The following is a 22,808-nucleotide window of genomic DNA, read 5'->3' on the forward strand; positions in this document are numbered from 1 at the left end:
TCCCGAGTCCACAAGTCGACTGATACCCCTCGTGCAGGCTCTACATGAGTCCTCGAGTTGAGTCCCAAGTCCGCGCTCGCCGCCCAGCTCGTGAGCCGAAAGGCAGCGAGTTTCAAATGGGTTTCAAAGGCTTGCGTCCGGTGGACGTATCTGGTCTAGCCAGCATCCGCCGTAAAATCGCCATGCAAGTGTGGCACCGCGCTCGCCGCCCAGCTCGTGAGCCGAAAGGCAGCGAGTTTCAAATGGGTTTCAAAGGCTTGCGTCCGCCGGGCGTATCTGTTCTAGCCAGCGTCCACGGGAAAATCACCACGCAAATGTGGCTCCGCGCTCGCCGCCCAGCTCGTGAGCCGAAAGGCAGCGAGTTTCAAATGGGTTTCAAAGACTTGCGTCCGCCGGACGTATCTGGTCTAGCCAGCATCCACGGGAAACCTCGCCACGCAAATGTGGTTCCGTGCTCACCTGCCCAGCTCGTGAGCCGAAAGGCATCGAGTTTCAAATGGGTTTCAAAGGCTTGCGTCCACCGGGCGTATCTGGTCTCACCAGCGTCCACGGGAAACCTCGCCACGCAAATGTGGCTCCGCGCTCGCCGCCCAGCTCGTGAGCCGAAAGGCAGCGAGTTTCAAATTGGTTTCAAAGGCTTGCGTCTGCCAGACGTATCTGGTCTAGCCAGCGTCCACGGGAAACCTCGCCACGCAATTGTGGCTCCGTGCTCACCGCCCAGCTCGTGAGCCGAAAGGCAGCGAGTTTCAAATGCGTTTCAAAGGCTTGCATCCGCCGGACGTATCTGGTCTCACCAGCGTCCACGGGAAACCTCGCCATGCAACTGTGGCTCCGCGCTCGCCGTCCAGCTCGTGAGCCGAAAGGCAGCGAGTTTCAATTGGGTTTCAAAGGCTTGCGTCCGCCGGACGTATCTGGTCTAGCCAGCGTCCACGGGAAACCTCGCCACGCAAATGTGGCTCCGCGCTCGCCGCCCAGCTCGTGAGCCGAAAGGCAGCAAGTTTCAAATGGGTTTCAAAGGCTTGCGTCCGCCGGACGTATCTGGTCTAGCCAGCGTCCACGGGAAAATCACCACGCAAATGTGGCTCTGCGCTCGCCGCCCAGCTCGTGAGCCGAAAGGCAGCGAGTTTCAAATGGGTTTCAAAGGCCTGCGTCCGCCGGGCGTACCGAGTCTAGCCAGCGTCCACGAGAAACCTCGCCACACAAATGTGGCACCGCGCTCGCCGCCCAGCTCGTGAGCCGAAAGGCAGCGAGTCACAAATGTGTCTCGAAGGCTTGCGTCCGCCGGGCGTACCTGGTCTAGCCAGCGTCCGCGGGAAACCCAGTCACACAAGCGTGACACCAAGACCCCCCGAGGCCCAAGTCGTGCTAATCGATCACGCCTTCATTGGTAGGTCGAGAAAATAAGCCGCGCACAGTAAAGCCGTGCAAATCGATCGCGCCTTTATTGGTAGGTCGAGAAAATAAGCCACGCACGATCAACTCGGAACAAAAGCCGTCCCTCGTGACGCACATAAGTCGTCCCTTGTGATGCATAATAAGTCGTCCCTCGCGACGCACAAAAGCCATCCCTCGCGACGCAATAAAGGCGTCCCTCGCGACGCACAAAGGCCGTTCCCCGTGACGCAAACCCGAGAGCGTTCATCCCGCATCCGCATAAAAGCGTAGATTTTGAGTTTCCACTCGACCTACGCTCGACCAGAAACTCGGGGGGCTAATGTTGTCGGCCCGTCTAAAGCCGACGAGGACGAAGGCATCTCTTCGACCCCCGCGGCTGGTGTGAGGTCTTGAACGGCGAAACCCTGACCCTGTTGTCAATGGTGCCCACAAGAAGAGTTGTAATCTTTATTTTGTACATTTGATGTAATAAAGTCTCATGAAGACTCTTGCTTGTAATTGCCTATTCATTCATTAATAAAGTTGAAATGTTCATTCATTCTTTCTTTGTTTGAAGCTTTAAGATAAAACCTTAGTCTCTTAGTCCATAAACAAACTTAACAACTTACGAAGAGACAAATGTAGATTTGCATGAACAAACTCTTCGTAGTTTTCTTAAAACGATATATTCGCAATCTAAGGGTCAAAGGACTATTCACCTCAGTATGATTGTTAGAAGAATCTATGATGTCTGGTTATGAGGCATTGAGAGTTGGAGACTCTATAGTTCTTCTAGGTATCTTCCGAAGGTACTGAATTGACCAGTGCACTTCTAGAGACAAGATAAGAACAAACCATTTAACCTCTTATGTCTCGAAGTCACTATGTATGAATTGCATCATGCTTACCTTAATCGTGAAATGAGACATGCCATTTCACACCTTAGTATTCTCATTTGAGAAAGTCAGAGTTCGGACTCACTATGTGATTCCGAACAGGGCCTATTGGTGAAGTACTAAGTTGTGAGTATGTCATGAGTAACTTTGCGAAGTTCTCATAGATATGGAATTCATGTACAAGATTGCTGAAATGCAATGCATGTCACCTCATGCTTTGTTCCTTGGAGTGTGAATAAATGAACTGGCCAGTGTCCAAATTGAGTCCCGACTCTTTTGGATGAAACAATGTGACTTGTTAGCTCCTCGTCAATACATTGTTTCTAACTTATTCACAAGCGACAAAGGAGTTGAGGAAATAACAGCTAGAAGGGTAAAATGGTAATTTAGTAAATCCCGACTAGCTGATGACATTCATGAAGGGTAAACATAGATAATATTCAGTGGATCCGCTCATCATAATTAGGTTGAATTCTTGAGTAGAAAATAAATTCATTTGAACCGAGAGATTTTCAGTGTCAGCTCTTTAGTGGAGTCAGTTGGCATTAAGCTAAACTTGGAAAAGGTTTGTGAACTTTTGAGTCCAAGTGTTTAGCTCAAGCTTTGTTCATTTGGGTCCATGAGGTCACTGTCACGAATCACATCGATAGGAATAGTTAAACTGGAAGCTAAGTCAAAACGAGAACGAAAATAGTCAAGAGGGTATTTTTGTCTTTTGAGACAAAGGATGAAATGAATGTCAATAAATTTTTTGACAAGTTCATTTGATGACTTAATGTCACTCGGCCATGACTTGATCATTGGGCCTCGTGAATTAATTTCATTTCATAAGAGTTTTATTGAAAATTCTTAATGGGCCTTTTTCATGTTCTCATGAATAAATGAAGAAGCTTCTAGAAGCTCCTTCTAGAGACATGTTGGGCGCCTACCCTATAGAGAAATAGGAGAGTTTATTTTGTGCATAAATGTATTTAGATACTTCCCAAAAGAAAAAGAGGAAACAAATTTGCATAAGGATGCATAAGGAACTTCGGCCACATGAGATAAAAGGCAAGGCATGGAACAAAATAGGAAACAAATCCAAGGCTTAATGAAGCCTACCTTGGCCGAGTATGTCATAGAGGAAAAGAGGAAATTGGCTCATGAATATGTGATATTCTATAGAAGAGGAAACTACCTTATTGAAGGTAAGACCTCTCCTATAAATAGGAGCCTCATTCTTCTCATTTTTCTCATTCCACACAAGTTAGAGATTGAGAGACTCTCTCTCTAGACATTGTGGCCAAAAACTCCTCTCTCTCTCTCTCTAGTTTATTTTCGATTTTTCTTGTTTGGGCACCTAGGTCCTCACTCTATCTAGTGTTTAGCTCTGCGACTTCAAGACTCGTTCTTAAGTCGTAGTGTTTAAAAGTGTCCACTCACTAATTTCTTTATTTCGAGTGATTTAGTGATAGAAACTTTCGTGGTTGCTCGAGGTGCCGAGGAAAGAATGAGAGACGTGCTGCGAGGGGAGACGAGCATTGCAAACTTTCAAAAAGCTTCTTCAAAGTTCAAGCTTCGAGAAAGGTTAGTAAACTTCTAGCTCATATTAGTTTTTAATTACATGTACTTGCACTTGTCTAGGTTAGTAAAAACCGTTTTTACTTGTAAAAGAAAATTTTTAAAATTCCGCCGCTTCCCGAAGCGTTAATTATTTTCTTAAACCCTAGATCGATTCCAACAAATGGTATCAGAGCTATGGTCAAAGAGATGCATGTACATGTTTTTAAAAATATCAGCTTGAAAATCGTTTTCGAAAGTTTACTAATTTTGTGACAAGTTAGAATTGTTATCTTAGATTTTTTTAATTTATTGCTCTTGTCGTTAAATTAAAAATCATGTTGATTTTCTATGGTTTTGGGATGTTTTTAAAACACATTAGAATCAGTTCTAAAAGTTTTTAATTTTTTATATTGAAAAACGTGTTTTAAAGGTTTGAGAAATTTCGAGTAAAATTTTGTGACTAGTTTTGTTATCTTGCTAGTTTCTTATTTTTACTTGAATCGTTTTATGCTTGTTGTTATTTCTTTTATGCCTTGTTATTACCTTGCTAATAAAACACAAATAAAAGCTTTAACAACCTTCATAAAACGTTCCGTTACACTCGATTCTTTTTCGCACCTAAAAAGGACCAAGCTATAATTATTTCTTTTTCTTCGAGCTGGAGTAAACCCGCATTAAAAGTGGCATAACTCTCTGCTCAGAAATCAAAATTTAATGATTCTTGAATCAAATTAGATCTCTGTCTGTCCTCTGTCCAATGCCACCGGTTTCGGCTCAAAAGAACATCGGAGCCGCCAGATATGGCGATTTTACTCCGAGGTGCGCGGCTGTCTGAAACTCCAGTTTTTAGAAATCCGGATTTTCAAACCCCACTACCACGAGTTATAGAACTCTAATGAGAAAATTTCCTTGAGCAAAAATGTTTTTCATATGATTATAAACATGATGTGTAAGATTAAAATGTTTTTATTTTTGAAAGTTTAATTGAAATTGAGTTTTTACAAAACTAGTTTGAATTTTGAAAAAACCGTTTTCACTTTCAAACTTGAAAATATTTTGTCATCCAAATCAAATAAGTTTTCAAAATGTTTTTAAAACTATATCTATATCACATATGTTCAAAATCTATATGCTCTTGAAAATTTGAGTGGGAGGTCTCTTTGTAGACAAGCCGAAAAATAAAAAGATGTATAATCTCAAACTTTCAAGTGTTCGAGTGAGTTGAAGTTCACACTTCCCTCACGCACTTTCCCGAAATAGAAAATAGGAAAAGATTGAGTATGTACCTTGTGCCTTTATGCACTAATACTACTCTGAACATGTCGATCTAGGATTCTCTTCTAGTTGTCCGCTCTGTCGCTCTCTAACTAGGAAATCTGTTTCCGAACTTATAAGAGTCGATGAACCAACTCCAAAAACTAAGTGGGAGGGTTACATTTGTTGTTTGTAACCCACAATCCCCAACACTAATGAAAAGTGCAAGTGTCGCCGGACTAAGAGTCACCCTCGTGGCCCTCTCTTAAATGAGAGTACTCAAGGGCGCTTTGCTCTGATCATTGCTCAATGAGCTACATCCGAGAGTGAGACGATGATGGCAAGGCCTCCCCTTGGGGGATTGTTTTTCAAAGTTGATCTTTTGGACTAAGTGGTTGGTTGCACACTTAGGCTCAATCCCTAGTAATCCTCCCTCGAGGCCCTGCGAAAGGATGTGAGTGATCAAACTAATTTACAAGGTGGCTAGTCAAAATAGATGTATTGACATCTTGGCTTAGCATTAATGATGTGTCATTTACTTATAAAAGGAGATTTTTTGCGGCCTTCTCTTGAGGGAGTAAATTATCGTTTGGTTTATAACACCTTTGGATTTTATAAAAGTCTTAATAAAACTTAAATCCTAAACCAAAGACTAATCATAAACTTGTTTCAACTTATAAAGGCAATATGTCTCTCTATCTTTCTTTCCTCGATCAAACTCGAAAACGAAAACTACGTAGATTCGAAACGTAACCTCGACATAATACCTACCTTTAACAAGCACAAATGGGTACTCACCACCCCGTGTCCTCCTCTGACGAATGATGATTCAACTCAAGAGGACAATGACGCCTTAGCGACCAGGCTTCGATCCGATGAGATTGTGAGGTGCTATATCTTGGCATCTATGAACAATATGTTGAAAGAGCAACATCGTGACGTCGAGACTGCCGCTGACATGCTCTACAATCTCCTTGAGATGTTTGGAGGGCAAAGGCGTCAAACAAGGCTACAAGCAGTCCGACAGTTTATGGACTGTCATATGCAGGCTAGGACTCCTGTTGGAGACTTCATGATACTGATCATTAGTTTTCTGAATAAAATGGAAATCCTAGGATCTGAGATTGATGGGAAGAATATCCTAGATATGATCTTAGAAACTCTCCCCGCATCTCTTGATACCTCCGAGATGAACTACTTCATAAACAAGCAAGAGTAAACTGTTACCAAGCTTATGAAGGGACTTCACACTGCTGTAGGTCTCACTAAGAGAAAGAGGAATCAAGGAGAGGCACATGCTACTGAGCAAAAAGCCTCCGCCTCTGGAACTAAGAACAGACCTTACAAAGCCGATAAAGAGAACTGTCCTGCCTATCTCAAAGCAAAGGAACATAGTATTGTACTAGTTACCGAAGCATGCTTAGTAGCTGATAATGTATCAACGTGGATTCTTGACTCCGCTGCTACTAACCATATTTGTTGTTCCTTGAATGGTTTCAAGAAAACCAAAAGCTTAGAGGAAGGCGAGTTCTGTTTCAAATGGGGTGATGGGAGCCTGGTGTCCGCGAAGGCTGTGGGATCCGTGACGCTGTCTTTTGAAGACCGCACTTTAAACTTGAATAATGTTTATTTTGTTCCTACCTTTGGGAAGAACTTAATATCCGTTGCTCATCTTCGTGAGCAAGATTATTGTTTAAAGTTCATTAAGAATGGAATTCGTATTTCGTTTCCTGATAATTCTTTTGTCACTGATGCATGTATGAAGAATGCTCTTTTCTACATCTATCCCACTAAACCTTCTCTTTTAGACACCAAAATAGATAATGATCTAATTAGGGAGCCAAAGAGGATCAAACTTTCTGAATCCTCCGATCTAACAAAATCAACACACCTATGGCACTTAAGACTTGGTCATATCAGTCTAGAAAGGATTAAGAGACTTGTGAGGGATGGTCCACTCCAAGCCTCTGCAATAGGTGCACTACCTACTTGTGAATCCTGCATAGAAGGAAAAATGACTAAGCGACCTTTCTCCGATAAGGGTCGAAGAGCCACTGAGTTGCTGGAACTGATACATTCTGATGTATGTGGTCCGCTCAGCCAACAGGCACGTGGGGGATACGAATACTTCGTTACCTTCACCGATGATTACTCACGATATATGTTTGTCTATTTGCTCAAACACAAATCCGAGACCTTTAACGTATTTAAGGTATTTAGGGCTTTAGTGGAAAAGCAAACTGGCAAAGTGATCAAAACCCTTCGATCCGATCGAGGTGGTGAGTATATGTCTGGAGAGTTCGATGACTTTCTTAAAGAAGAAGGTATCGCTTCTCAGCTTACCGCACCTGGCACACCTCAACAGAACGGAGTGTCAGAGAGAAGGAACCGAACTCTAATGGAGATGGTTAGATCAATGATGAGTTACTCATCACTCCCTCCTTCCTTTAGGGGATATGTCCTCGAAATAGCCGCTTATATTCTGAACCAAGTTCCGTCCAAGACGGTTCCTGGTACTCCTTATGAAAGATGGACTGGCCGTAAAGTAAGTTTGGGCCACATCCGAATTTGGGGTTGCCCTGCGCATGTGCTAAGGCAAAAGACTAGCAAGTGGGCTAGTAGGTCAGAATTGTGCCTGTTTGTGGGATATCCAAAGGAAACCAAAGGTTTTACTTTCTATAGTCCCGAGGACGATAAGACTTTCGTTAGCACGAATGCTCGTTTCCTTTAGGAGGACTTTATGAAGGATGCAAAACCTAGAAGCAAAATTGTGCTTGAAGAAAAGTTGGGTGAGGAAGCTTCTACCTCATTTGTAAGAACAGTTCTTACCCCAACTGAAATACAACCTAACTCATTAGAATCTCATCAAATAGTACTTAGACGTAGTGGGAGGGCTACTCAAAAGCCTGACAGGTACATGTCTTATGGAGACTCTCTTGTAGCCGTCTCCGACATGGATGACCCTGTTACCTATAGCCAAGCGATGGCTTGTTCTGAATCAAACCTTTGGCTTGACGCCATGAAAGTTGAAATGCACTCGATGCATGTCAACAATGTCTGGAAACTTGTAGACCTTCCTGAAGGGATTAAACCCGTAGGGTGTAAGTGGATATACAAGAAGAAAAGGGGTCCTGATGGGAACGTCGAGACGTTCAAAGCAGGACTTGTGGCGAAGGGTTATACCCAACAAGAAGGGATTGACTATGAAGAAACCTTCTCACCAGTCGCAATGCTTAAATCCATCCGCATACTCCTATCCATAGCTGCAGCTCTCGACTATGAGATCTGGCAAATGGATGTCAAGACAGCCTTTCTGAATGGCAATCTTGACGAGCGCATTTACATGGCTCAACCAGACGGTTTCGTGGATAAAGGTCAAGAGACCAAGGTTTGTGAGTTGCTTAAATCCATTTATGGACTAAAGCAAGCATCTAGGTCATGGAATATTAGATTCGATGAAACTGTAAAGAGCTTTGGCTTTGAACAGTCAATAGATGAGCCTTGTGTTTACAAGTTAATTCACGAAGGTAAAGTTGTGTTTCTGGTACTATATGTCGATGATATACTACTCATTGGTAATGACGTGGGTAAGTTATCTGAGGTGATGGATCGCTCTCGATGCAAGACTCCAAGAAGGGTCAAACACCCTTTAGGCATGGAGTTTCACTCTCTAAGGACCAGTCTCCCAAGACTGCACAAGAGATTGAAGACATGAGGAAGATTCCTTACGCCTCTACCGTAGGAAGCCTCATGTATGCTATGCTTTGCACTAGACCTGACATCTGTTTCGCCGTTGGCGTAGTTAGCCGTTTCCAATCCAACCCTGGACCCGAGCACTGGATTGCTGTTAAGCATGTTCTTAAGTATCTTCGAAGAACTAGGAACTTGATGCTTACATACTCAGGTACTGACCTGACTATGACGCGATATACTGACTCTGATTTTCAAGCGGATAAGGATTCCAGGAAATCCACTTCGGGATCTGTGTTCATCCTTAATGGTGGAGCTGTTGTGTGGAGAAGTATTAAGCAATCTTGCATTGCTGACTCCACAATGGAAGCAGAATATGTGGCTGCTTGTGAAGCATCCAAAGAGGCTATATGGCTTAGAAAGTTCCTTAAGTATTTGGAAGTTGTTCCAAACGTCGACGAGCCCATGACCCTTTATTGTGATAATAGTGGGGCTGTCGCTAACTCAAAGGAACCTAGAAGCCATAAGCACTTTAAGCATATTGAGAGGAAATACCATTTGATTCAAGAGATCGTGCAGCGCGGAGACGTGGAAGTGAAGAAGATCTCAACGGTGGACAACCTCGCATATCCATTCACCAAGGCCCTAGCGAACAAGGTCTTCGACCAACATCGTGAGGGATTAGACATGAAAGGCTACACACATCTTCTTTGATTCAAGTGGGAGTTTGTTGTCAATGGTGCCCACAAGAAGAGTTGTAATCTTTATTTTGTACATTAGATGTAATAAAGTCTCATGAAGACTGTTGCTTGTAATTGCCTATTCATTCATTAATAAAGTTGAAACGTTCATTCATTCTTTCTTTGTTTGAAGCTTTATGATAAAACCTTAGTCTCTTAGTCCATAAACAAACTTAACAACTTACGAAGAGACAAATGTAGATTTGCATGAACAAACTCTTCGTAGTTTGCTTAAAACGATATATTCGCAATCTAAGGGTCAAAGGACTATTGACCTCAGTATGATTGTTAGAAGAATCTATGATGTCTGGTTATGAGGCATTGAGAGTTGGAGACTCTATAGTTCTTCTAGGTATCTGCCGAAGGTACTGAATTGACCAGTGCACTTCTAGAGACAAGATAAGAACAAACCATTTAACCTCTTATGTCTCGAAGTCACTATGTATGAATTGCATCATGCTTACCTTAATCCTGAAATGAGACATGCCATTTCACACCTTAGTATTCTCATTTGAGAAAGTCAGAGTTCGGACTCACTATGTCATTCCGAACAGGGCCTATTGGTGAAATACTAAGTTGTGAGTATGTCATGAGTAACTTTGTGAAGTTCTCATAGATATGGAATTCATGTACAAGATTGCTGAAATGCAATGTATGTCACCTCATGCTTTGTTCCTTGGAGTGTGAATAAATGAACTGGCCAGTGTCCAAATTGAGTCTCGACTCTTTTGGATGAAACAATGTGACTTGTTAGCTCCTCGTCAATACATTGTTTCTAACTTATTCACAACCGACAAAGGAGTTGAGGAAATAACAGCTAGAAGGGTAAAATGGTAATTTAGTAAATCCCGACTAGCTGATGACATTCATGAAGGGTTAACATAGATAATATTCAATGGATCCGCTCATCATAATTAGGTCGAATTCTTGAGTAGAAAATAAATTCATTTGAACCGAGAGATTTTCAGTGTCAGCTCTTTAGTGGAGTCAGTTGGCATTAAGCTAAACTTGGAAAAGGTTTGTGAACTTTTGAGTCCAAGTGTTTAGCTCAAGCTTTGTTCATTTGGGTCCATGAGGTCACTGTCACGAATCACATCGATAGGAATAGTTAAACTGGAAGCTAAGTCAAAACGAGAACGAAAATAGTCAAAAGGGTATTTTTGTCTTTTGAGACAAAGGATGAAATGAATGTCAATAAATTTTTTGACAAGTTCATTTGATGACTTAATGTCACTCGGCCATGACTTGATCATTGGGCCTCGTTAATTAATTTCATTTCATAAGAGTTTTATTGAAAATTCTTAATGGGCCTTTTTCATGTTCTCATGAATAAATGAAGAAGCTTCTAGAAGCTCCTTCTAGAGACATGTTGGGCGCATACCCTATAGAGAAATAGGAGAGTTTATTTTGTGCATAAATGTAATTAGATACTTGCCAAAAGAAAAAGAGGAAACAAATTTGCATAAGGATGCATAAGGAACTTCGGCCACATGAGATAAAAGGCAAGGCATGGAACAAAATAGGAAACAAATCCAAGGCTTAATGAAGCCTACATTGGCCGAGTATGTCATAGAGGAAAAGAGGAAATTGGCTCATGAATATGTGATGTTCTATAGAAGAGGAAACTACCTTATTGAAGGTAAGACCTCTCCTATAAATAGGAGCCTCATTCTTCTCATTTTTCTCATTCCACACAAGTTAGAGATTGAGAGACTTTCTCTCTAGATATTGTGGCCAAAAACTCCTCTCTCTCTCTCTAGTTTATTTTCGATTTTTCTTGTTTTGGCACCTAGGTCCTCACTCGACCTAGTGTTTAGCTCTGCGACTTCAAGACTCGTTCTTAAGTCGTAGTGTTTAAAAGTGCCCACTCACTAATTTCTTTATTTCGAGTGATTTAGTGATAGAAACTTTCGTGGTTGCTCGAGGTGCCGAGGAAAGAAAAAGAGACATCCTGCGAGGGGAGACGAGCGTTGCAAACTTTCCAAAAGCTTCTTCAAAGTTCAAGCTTCAAGAAAGGTTCGTAAACTTCTAGCTCATATTAGTTTTTAATTACATGTACTTGCACTTGTCTAGGTTAGTAAAAACCGTTTTTACTTGTAAAAGAAAATTTTTAAAATTCCGCCGCTTCCCGAAGCGTTAATTATTTTCTTAAACCCTAGATCGATTCCAACAGACCCAACCAGGGGCCGGCCCAAACCAATGGCCAAGTCAAATGCCTTGCCCGGCCATTGGCCGAGTCAATGGCTCACTCGGCCATTGGCTGAGTCAATGGCTCACTCGGCCATTGGTTGAGTCAATGGCTCACTCGGTCATTGGCTGAATCAATGACTCACTCGGCCATTGGTTGAGTCAATGGCTCACTCGGCCACTGGCTGAATCAATGACTCACTCGGCCGATGGGCAGTTCAGTCGGCCATTGGTCGAGTGAACCTTCCAGCAGTTCACTCGGCCAATGGCCGAGTGAACCTCACCACCATGTTCACTCGGCCATTGGCCGACCCAACCACTCAATGGGTCAATGTCCGAATCAGGCTTGCTCACTCGGCCAAGGGGTCTTCAAACCACCCCTTGGCCGCCTATAAATACAAGGGTCCCTCCCTTGACCCAGGGAATCCAATTTTGAGTCCCGAAACGCTGTCGAACTCGTACTTCACTCGTTTCGCTCATCTTTGGCCTCTCTCCACCTCTAAAACCTCTATACTCGACCTCAATCCTACTAATGTTGAGCGTCGGAGAGGTAAACAGAGGCACCCCCTCTGTTTTCCCTTCTTAGTTCACCTGTTCTTTACTCCCTTTCAGGTACTCTTACAAACTCAAGGGACATTCACAGCTAAGGGACGACTTGGGAGACCAAGTCCGACACGCTCGAGCCGAAGTGAGACCACTTGGTCTGGCCTTGGGTCTAACCACTTTGGGCTCTTAAATAGTTGTCCAAAAAACAGTGACAACACTTACCACATCCAGCATTATGAAACCTGGATGACGATGCAGGGTGTTTCTCCTGGTGCCATGTGCCAAGCTTTTAGTCTGACCCTCGCCGGACTCGGTTTTGAGTGGTTCAAGAACTTAAGGCCAGGAAGCATCCGCTCGTTCAAAGACCTGAAGGACATGTTCCTAGCACGGTTCGCTACATCTATGATCCAAAAGAAGACCAAGATGTACCTGTGGTCAATCAGGCAAGAGAGTGGCGAGTCTCTTAGACGATACCTCGCCCGATTCACTGAAGAGTCAAACAAGGTCGACCGCTTTGACGACGGTGACGCAATTGTCGCTATCATAGAAGGCTTGCGCACTAGTGACTTCCTCAAGTCAGTCGTCGGCCGTGTCCCTTCAACCATGGCCGAGTTGATGACTCGAGCTAAGACCTTCGTGGGAGTCGAAGATTACCTCGACGGCCGCAAAAGCACTAATCAAAGCTCTCGTCGTCGAGAAGAACCTAGCCACGAGCAGAACGAACCTCGTAAAAGGCGAAACAAGGGGAATCAGGTTTCTAATATCCAAGCCCCTGTACCCCAGAAGCAGCGACTTGCGGAAAACTTCAAAGGGTACTCGTCGTTCACACCATTGAACACGGCGCCGGAACGGATTCTGGCTCTGGCACGTGACAAGTTCACGCCCCCGGCTCCAATGAAAAACGATCCCGTAACTCGCGATCGATCCAGATATTGTGAGTTCCATTGGGAATACGGTCATTTGACCTCGGAATGCTACAACCTTGAAAGGCAAATCTAGGCTTTGATCCAACGGGGTGAGCTGAAAGAGTTTGTGTTACGCATGATTAGCACTGCAGGCCCCACCACGAACAGACAATAGTCTGGTCAGGGAGGAGGAACAGCCGCTGCTGCCGATCGAACCACGGCTGCTGCCAACGCCAATCCACAACTCCACGTGGTAACCACCATATTGGGAGGTCCACAAGATGGAGATTCAGCCCGACAACGGAAGAAATTCCTTAGGGCCGTGGCTCAGGAAGACGCTGCTATGCACGTCAACTTTACATATGAAGAACCTCCGTCCGTGCCTCACGAGACGATGTATTTGAGCAATGAAGAGGCCAAGCGAGTTGTGCATCCGCACAATGACGCGATCGTGCTCAAAGCCCAAGTGGCAAATAACCTGGTGAAAAGGGTTCTCATCGATAACGGCAGCGCTGCCGACATAATTTTCAAGTCCACCCTAGAGCGCATGAAGCTCGGGGAGCTGCGTCCGACTCCGACCCAAACGCCATTGTTTGGGTTCACTGGAGAAAAGGTTATGACCGAGGGCATCATCGACCTGCCGGTCACCTTTGGGACCCCTGGAGGAATTGAGGACGTTCACATGGTCCCATTCCTAGTGGTCGACCAGGAGTCGCCCTATAACTTAATCATTGGGCGACCCACGTTAAACCGGCTAAGGGCAATCACTTCCACGTACCACCTGCTGGTGAAATTCCCCACCGAAGAGGGAATTGGCATTATGGTTGGAGACCAATCCCAAGCCAGAATATGCTACGTGCAAGGAGTTGATGGCAAATCCGCGGGAAAAGCGGTCAACACAATCTTCCAACTGGAAGACGATTACCCATGCAACCCAAGGGATGCAAGGAAGTTCGGAGAACTTGACCCCCGGGATGAAATCGAAAGACTCAAGGTGGAAACCTCCGATGATCTTGTGCCAATCGTCCTGGACGAATCTAAGCCTGATCAGGTTGTAAAGGTCGGCACCCGACTTCCACTCGCCATCAAAACTCAGCTTACTACCTTCCTCAGGGAGTTCAAGGATGTTTTTGCATGGACTCATGCGGACATGCCCGGAATAGATCCGAGGTAATAGTGCACCGACTGAACGACGACTCAAAAGTCGCCGAAAAAGTGCAGGCTAGACGAACGTTCAACCCGGAACGGTACCTGGCCATAAATGAAGAGGTCGAGAAACTCCTCACTGCAAACTTCATTCGAGAGGCTAAATATCCTAAGTGGGTCGCCAACGTGGTAATGGTGAAAAAGCCTAACGGGAAGTGGCGAATTTGTATAGACTACAAAGATCTTAACAAAGCCTGCCCTAAGGACTGCTTTCCACTCCAGCGCATCGAACAACTGGTGGACGCCATGGCCGGCCATGAACTTCTAAGCTTCATGGACGCCTATTCAGGCTACAACCAAATTCGAATGCACGAGCCCGATCAGATTAAGACGACCTTTGTCACCGATCGAGGTCTCTATTGTTACAAGGTCATGCCTTTCAGCCTTAAGAACGCGGGAGCAACGTACCAGCGCTTGGTAAATCGGATCTTCGCCGATCAAATCGGCAAGACAATGGAAGTATACGTGGACGACATGCTCGTTAAATGTCTACTGGCAACCAATCAAGTACACGACCTAAGGGAGATGTTCACAATCCTCCGCCGATATAAAATGAAGCTCAACCCCAACAAATGCGTGTTCGGGGTTGAATCCGGGAAGTTCCTCGGATACATCGTCAGCCGACGAGGCATAGAGGCGAATCCGGAAAAAATCAAGGCACTCCTTGAAATGAAGTCGCCAAGACGAGTCAAAGAGGTGCAAAGCCTGACCGGTCGGATTGCCGCTCTGACACGCTTCGTGTCTAAAGCCACCGACAAGTGTCAACCGTTCTTCAAAGCTCTAAAGAAGACGGACGGCTTTGAGTGGACAGACGAATGCGAAAGTGCCTTCCAAGAAATGAAGGCTTACTTTGGGTCCCCACCATTCCTCTCTAAACCAAGAGAAGGCGAGACGCTATACGTATATCTCGCCGTCTCTGAAAGAGCTGTAAGTGTTGTCCTTGTCCGCGAAGAAGACAAGGTCCAATGGCCGATCTACTACGTGAGCAAAGCCTTACTCGACGCGGAAACGCGCTACACCGAGATTGAGAAACTTTCTCTGGCTCTCGTAACGGCAGCTAAGAAGCTACGACCGTACTTCCAAGCTCACCCAATCGTGGTGCGAACCGAGCATCCGATCGGTAAAGCTCTTCAAAAGGGAACATTGACTCGCATGGCGATCTGGTCCCAAGAATTGAGCGAGTACGGGATTGAGTTCCACCCAAGAACGGCTATAAAGGGGCAGGCCTTAGCCGACTTCGTGGCAGAATTCTCCTATACTCCCGATATGGGAAGAGCAGAAACCGAGCTAAACTATGATGTGTTAACTCGGAAAAGGAAGGTAGACCCAACAGGTCCCATCTGGGAGTTATACGTAGACGGAGCATCTAATGCTCTAGGGGCTGGCGCCAGAATAGTCTTGATTAACCCCGACGGGGAAAGGCTGCGATACGCCCTCCACTACGGCTTCCAAGCCTCCAACAATGAAGCCGAATACGAGGCGCTCATTGTAGGGATAGAGCTGGCGCAGAAGCTCAGCTCCCGTAACCTACGAATACACTGCGACTCGCAATTGATCGTAAACCACGTAAATGGAGATTACACCGCCAAGGAACCTAATATGGTTGCGTACCTGGCTAAGACAAACTCCAAACTCGATGCCTTCTCTTGGTTCGAGATTCACCAAATCCCAAGAGAACAAAATTCAGAGGCTGACGCACTTGCTCGCCTCGGATCTGGCATCGACGAAGACGGATTGGGGACCGTACCCATTGAATTTCTCCCACGGCCATCCGTCTCCCGAGACGAAATCGGGGCCATAGACGTGGCATCTCAGTCAACTTGGATTGACTCGATTGTTGAGTTTCTGCGAAGAGGGGAACTCCCCGAAGATCGCAAAGAAGCCGATAAGCTGAGGGCCTTAGCATCCAAATACACGCTCCATGAGGGCATTCTCTATAAGCGCGGTTATTCAACACCGCTGCTCCGATGCCTCGACAGCGTTGAGTCGACCAAGGTCCTCCGCGAAATTCATGAGGGCATCTGTGGGAACCACGCCGCTGGAACTTCCCTCGCACTCAAAGCACTTAAGTAAGGCTATTTCTGGCCTACCATGAAGCGAGATGCTTGCGAATGGGCGAGGCATTGTGATAAATGCCAGCGCTTCGCGGAAATTCCGCGACAACCCCCGACCCCATTAAGCAGCATCGTTGTCCCATGTCCCTTTGCTAAGTGGTGCGTGGACATCATTGGTAAGCTCCCTAGAGCGCCAAGGCAATACGAATATGCCATTATCGCCATTGACTACTTCACTAAGTGGGTAGAGGCCGAGCCGCTCACCAGAATAACTAAACCAAACACGACAAACTTCATCTGGAAAAGCGTCATATGCAGGCATGGTATCCCCGCCTCGATTATGACCGACAACGGAGCACAATTCGACAACGCGCAAGTAAGAGATATCTGCGATCAACTGAAGATCAGCAAGACCTTCTCCTCGCCGCGTCATCCTCAGGCCAATGGCCAGGTCGAAGCAGTCAACAAGACTATCAAGAGCAACCTTAAAAAGAAGCTCGAAGACAGGAAAGGCGCCTGGGCCGAGGAATTTCCGTTCGTCCTTTGGGCTTACAGGATGACCGCGCGAAACGCCATTCTCCCTTGCATATGGGGTCGAGGCCGTTGTTCCGATAGAAACCGAGATACCCACGTTCCGAGTCGACACGTTCGACGAAGCGGACAACGACGAGGCCATGCGCCTTGAGTTGGATCTGATCGATGAAAAGAGAGCGGAAGTATTCAGACTCCTCGCCGCACAGAAGGGCAAGGTCGGAAGATACTACAACTCCAAGATCAAAAGGCGAACCTTTGCCGTCGGAAGCCTCGTACTCAGGCGAGTGTTCCAGAACACGCAAGTCCAAGGCGCCGGCGTCCTAGGCCCGAACTGGGAAGGTGCTTATAGAGTCCGCAAAGTCATTCAGGACGGGACATACTACATCGAGCACACGGACGGAACTCCGATTCGCCACCCATGGAACGCGGAGCACTTGAGGAAATACTACCAGTAGCTAGCGTTTCCCACATTTTTATCGCTTTTATTTCCAATTTTCAATAAGGCCTACGAGCCAATGTTTTAGGATTTTAATTTTCTCGCAAGTTTTTCGCAAAAGTAATAAAACTCAAGTTTTCCGGTTCAAATTCTGTCTGTGCAAGTTTTCCGGTTACCAAAAATCAAAATTATAACCCAAAAACTTGGGGGGCTAGCTATGGTAAGGAAACCCTCAAAAGAACACGCTCCACCAAAAAACCTAAGACGCCTACATGGCGCACCTAAGACGCCTACATGGCGCACCTAAGACGCCTACATGGCGCACTTAAGACGCCTACATGGCGCACTTAAGACGCTTACATGGCGCACCTAAGACGCCTACATGGCGCACCTAAGACGCCTACATGGCGCACTTAAGACGCCTACATGGTGCACTTAAGACGCCTACATGGCGCACTTAAGACGCCTACATGGCGCACCTAAGACGCCTACATGGCGCACCTAAGACGCCTACATGGCGCACTTAAGACGCCTACATGGCGCACCTAAGACGCCTACATGGCGCACCTAAGACGCCTACATGGCGCACCTAAGACGCCTACATGGCGCACTTAAGACGCTTACATGGCCCACCTAAGACGCCTACATGGCCCACCTACGACGCCTACATGGCCCACTTAAGACGCCTACATGGCCCACCTAAGACGCCTACATGGCGCACTTAAGACGCCTACATGGCGCACCTAAGATGCCTACATGGCGCACCTAAGACGCCTACATGGCGCACTTAAGACGCCTACATGGCGCACTTAAGACGCTTACATGGCGCACATAAGACGCCTACATGGCGCACTTAAGACGCCTACATGGCGCACATAAGACGCCTACATGGCACAACTTAAGACGCCTACATGGCGCACGTAAGACGCCTACATGGCGCAACCTAAGACGCCTACATGGCGCACCAAAGACGCCTTCATGGCGCAACCTAAGACGCCAGCATGGTGCACCTAAGACGCCTACATGGCGCACCTAAGACGCCTACATGGAGCAACCAGGACGCCTACCAGGCGCGACCTGAGACGTCTATGTGGCATAATCCGGCTCACGTAAGGCGCCTACTTAGCATGGATGACTCGCAGTTGAAAAAACTTAAGAACGCAAACCATCCAAGTGACTGGCGCGTCTGAAAAGGTATCCTGCTGAGGTAAAAGGATTGGCAAAACCATTGACACAAACAATTGTCCATCTAAACATGCCATAAAAGATGAATGTGCGAAAACGTTCATAAATAAATAATATCGCACAAAAGAAAAGGGCAACTGCCTCAAAACCCTAGAAAGCGTGCGCTAAGACAAGTGCGCTAACGGAAAAATCCTAGTAAGCAAGTGCTAAAACAAGTGCGCTGAATGGAAAAAACCTAAAAGAAAGCATGCGCTAAACACTTGCGCTAGAAAAATAAAGAAAAATGTCACTCGGCGGGATCGTCGCCTACAGGATCGGCCCCGTGAAGTGGTGGGAACAACGAGTCAAAGAAGTGGATGGTGACCCCCCGAGAAACATTCTCGGTAGCTGTGGCGTCCCGACACTCCACCGCCGCCGCATGTCTTGCCTCCTTGACTCCGACATCAAAGTCGTCTTGAAGGTCGGACGCGATCTATTCCGCCGCGGCTTTCTCCGCGGTGACCCGAACCACCTCCTCCGCCAAGGAGTCGCGCTCGCGCTCCACTCGAACACGGGCAGCCTCGCTCGATGTAAGCTGGCCCTAAAGAATACCAACTTCTTCTGTGCACGATTCCAACTGGCGTCGAAGATCCCGCGCCTTCGAGAGCTTGACGCTCCGTCGTTAGCTCCTCAGCCATCTTCGCCACCGCCGACTGAGCACGGTCGCATTTGCCGCGGGTAACTCCCAATTCCACACGGGCCTCTTGAAGCTGCTCGCAAAGAATCGCGAACTCCGCCCTTGAGTGAGAACTTCGCTCGGCACGGGCTAGCTGAGACTTCGCTTGAGCGAGCTCCTCTTGAGCAAGGCTTATACGTCTGATGAGGTCATGAAGGATCTTTTCGCCCCGGGTCGCTCGAGCAAGCACCTGAGAAGGCAAGGAGACAATTCAGCAAAAGGCAAAGCCCCAAAATAGACAAGGCAAGAGAAACTTACTCTCTGCGCGTCAGAAACGCCGTGGCGAAAGAACTCCGCGTCGCTACTGGCCACGATGCTCTTCCACATCTTCATCGAGGATTGAGCAAGGCCCAGGGAACATTCCCCCCTAACCTCCGTGGCCTCCACGTCGACCATCGAGTTCACACACTTGGAGTCCGAAGACGTGTCTGGTAGAGCCGAGGAAGAGGGTCACTTCAAAGAAGCGCGAGGGCCGTTCTCCAGTGGATGACCAATGTCGGGTTTCTCCCGACCGTTTCGTGCGGCAATCCGACAACGGACCACCGCCAACGACTTCGGATCCCTGGAGGCCTTCGCCAATCGCGCCCGAGCCCTCACCCTAGCCGAAGAGACTACAAAAGCGACAAAGTCAAAACCCTAAGCTAAAAACAAAATCAAAAAGTGTTGTCGCACGAAAATGAACAACTATTGAAAACCTCGGGCGGTTCGATCCAAGGCCGGACCAAGTGATCGCACCCGGGCCAAGTGTGTGAACTCGAAAGTCTCGAGCTAGGTTTTCTCCGATCAACCCGCCTCTCGGGAGAGGTAGTGGGCGAGGAGGAGGAGTGACCGTGCCTTGGGTGTCGGCTGCCTACGTACCCGTGTGTGGGATCAGGTCAGAACGTAGTTCAATCGTGTGAGACGCAGTATGAGGCGCGGAGCCTTGGTGGAGAGGCGTGCTCGACCAAGGAGACGAGGCGCGGAGGAGTCCTCGGCGACGTCTCAGAACTTCGGAGATCGCGTATGCGAGAGAGAATGTGTGTTTTCTCTCTTTTGGAGACGTGGAAGACTCTAAGTCAAGAGTTCCTTGTTGTGGTGGAGATTCCGGACGCGTATGCCATTCCAAGTTGGAAATGCCGGAGGCGTAGGCGATTTCTTGCCAGAAATGGTGGACGCGTCTAGGGTGCTAGACGCGTAGGCGATTTTCAGTCGAAAACCGTTAGAGCACTCATGGGCTCGAGATTAATCGTTCGATCAAGAGAGGCTGCACTCGGGAGTCCCCGGAAAGCGCTTCTGAATCTCTAAGAACGAGAAATCGAGGAGAATCCGCTTCAGGCCAAGGATGGCATCCAGAGAAGCAGAGAGAAGTCTCAAGTTCCTTGAGAAAGAATGGGATGGCTTTCCCCTCAATGAGAGGGGGTATTTATAGGTGTTTGAGGGCCTTAGAAGGCTTCTTTTTCGTCCATGTGGGACTAGGAACGCGCGCGCCGTCAACAAGAGGCGCACGGCGCAGGAGGCACGGCGCGCGGGTCGTCTGGCGCAGCGCGCGGGTCACTGGACGCGGCGCAGGATGCGCGGCGCATGGAGCGCGCGGCGCGGGCACGTCTGTTGTCAATGGTGCCCACAAGGAGAGTAGTAGTGTCTATTTGTGTACATTTGATGTAATATAGTCTCATGAAGACTCTTGCTTGTAATTGCTTATTCATTAATAAAAAGTTGAAACGTTCATTCAATCTTCCTTGTCTGAAGCTTTATGATAAAACTTTAGTCTTCTAGTCCATAAACAAACTAAACAACTTACGAAGAGACAAATGTAGATTTGCATGAACAAACTCTTCGTAGTTTGCTTAAAACGATATATTCGCAATCTAAGGGTCAAAGGACTATTGACCTCAGTATGATTGTTAGGAGAATCTATTATGTCTGGTTATGGGGCATTGAGAGTTGGAGACTCTATAGTTCTTCTAGGTATCTTCCGAAGGTACTGAATTGACCAGTGCACTTCTAGAGACAAGATAAGAACAAACCATTTAACCTCTTATGTCTCGAAGTCACTATGTATGAATTGCATCATGCTTACCTTAATCCTGAAATGAGACATGTCATTTCACACCTTAGTATTCTCATTTGAGAAAGTCAGAGTTCGGACTCACTATGTGATTCCGAACAGGGCCTATTGGTGAAGTACTAAGTTGTGAGAATGTCATGAGTAACTTTGTGAAGTTCTCATAGATATGGAATTCATGTACAAGATTCCTGAAATGCAATGTATGTCACCTCATGCTTTGTTCCTTGGAGTGTGAATAAATGAACTGGCCAGTGTCCAAATTGAGTCCTGACTCTTTTGGATGAAACAATGTGACTTGTTAGCTCCTCGTCAATACATTGTTTCTAACTTATTCACAAGCGACAAAGGAGGTGAGGAAATAACAGCTAGAAGGGTAAAATAGTAATTTAGTAAATCCCGACTAGCTGATGACATTCGTGAAGGGTAAACATAGATAATATTGAGTGGATCCGCTCATTATAATTAGGTGAATTCTTGAGTAGAAAATAAATTCATTTGAACCGAGAGATTTTCAGTGTCAGCTCTTTAGTGGACTCAGTTGGCATTAAGCTAAACTTGGAAAAGGTTTGTGAACTTTTGAGTCCAAGTGTTTAGCTCAAGCTTTGTTCATTTGGGTCCATGAGGTCAGTGTCACGAATCACATCGATAGGAATAGTTAAACTGGAAGCTAAGTCAAAACAAGAACGAAAATTGTCAAAAGGGGATTTTTGTCTTTTGAGAGATAGGATGAAATGGATGTCAATAAATTTTTTGACATGTTCATTTCATGACCTAATGTCACTCGGCCATGACTTGATCATTGGGCCTTGTGAATTAATTTCATTTCATAAGAATTTTATTGAAAATTCTTAATGGGCCTTTCTTATGTTATCATGAACAAATGAAGAAGCTTCTAGAAGCTCCTTCTAGAAAAGAAATGGACGCCCAAATACCCAAGAGAAAGAGAGTTCCTTTTGTGCATTAATGTATGAAGATACTTGCCAAAAGAAAAAGAGGAAACAAATTTCCCATACTTGTATAGGGAATTTCGGCCAAGGCAACCAAGAGAGAAACAAAAGAGGAAACTAATCCCTTGTGGATGTGCATGAGGCACATGCTACTGGGCAAAAAGCCTCTGCCTCTGGAACTAAGTACAGACCTTACAAAGCCGATAAAAAGAGCTGTCCTGCCTATCTCAAAGCAAAGGAACATAGTATTGTACTAGTTACCGAAGCATGCTTAGTAGCTGATAATGTATCAACGTGGATTCTTGACTCCGCTGCTACTAACCATATTTGTTGTTCCTTAAATGGTTTCAAGAAAACCAAAAGCTTAGAGGAAGGCGAGTTCTGTTTCAAATGGGGTGATGGGAGCCTGGTGTCCGCGAAGGCTGTGGGATCCGTGACGCTGTCTTTTGAAGACCGCACTTTAAACTTGAATAATATTTATTTTGTTCCTACCTTTGGGAAGAACTTAATATCCGTTGCTCGTCTTCGTGAGCAAGATTATTGTTTAAAG

The sequence above is a fragment of the Urtica dioica genome, chromosome 1 (genome assembly GCF_054948205.1).
Source record: "Urtica dioica subsp. dioica isolate 48M chromosome 1, U.dioica_male_clone48M_v1_H2, whole genome shotgun sequence".
NCBI classification, from domain to species: domain Eukaryota; kingdom Viridiplantae; phylum Streptophyta; class Magnoliopsida; order Rosales; family Urticaceae; genus Urtica; species Urtica dioica.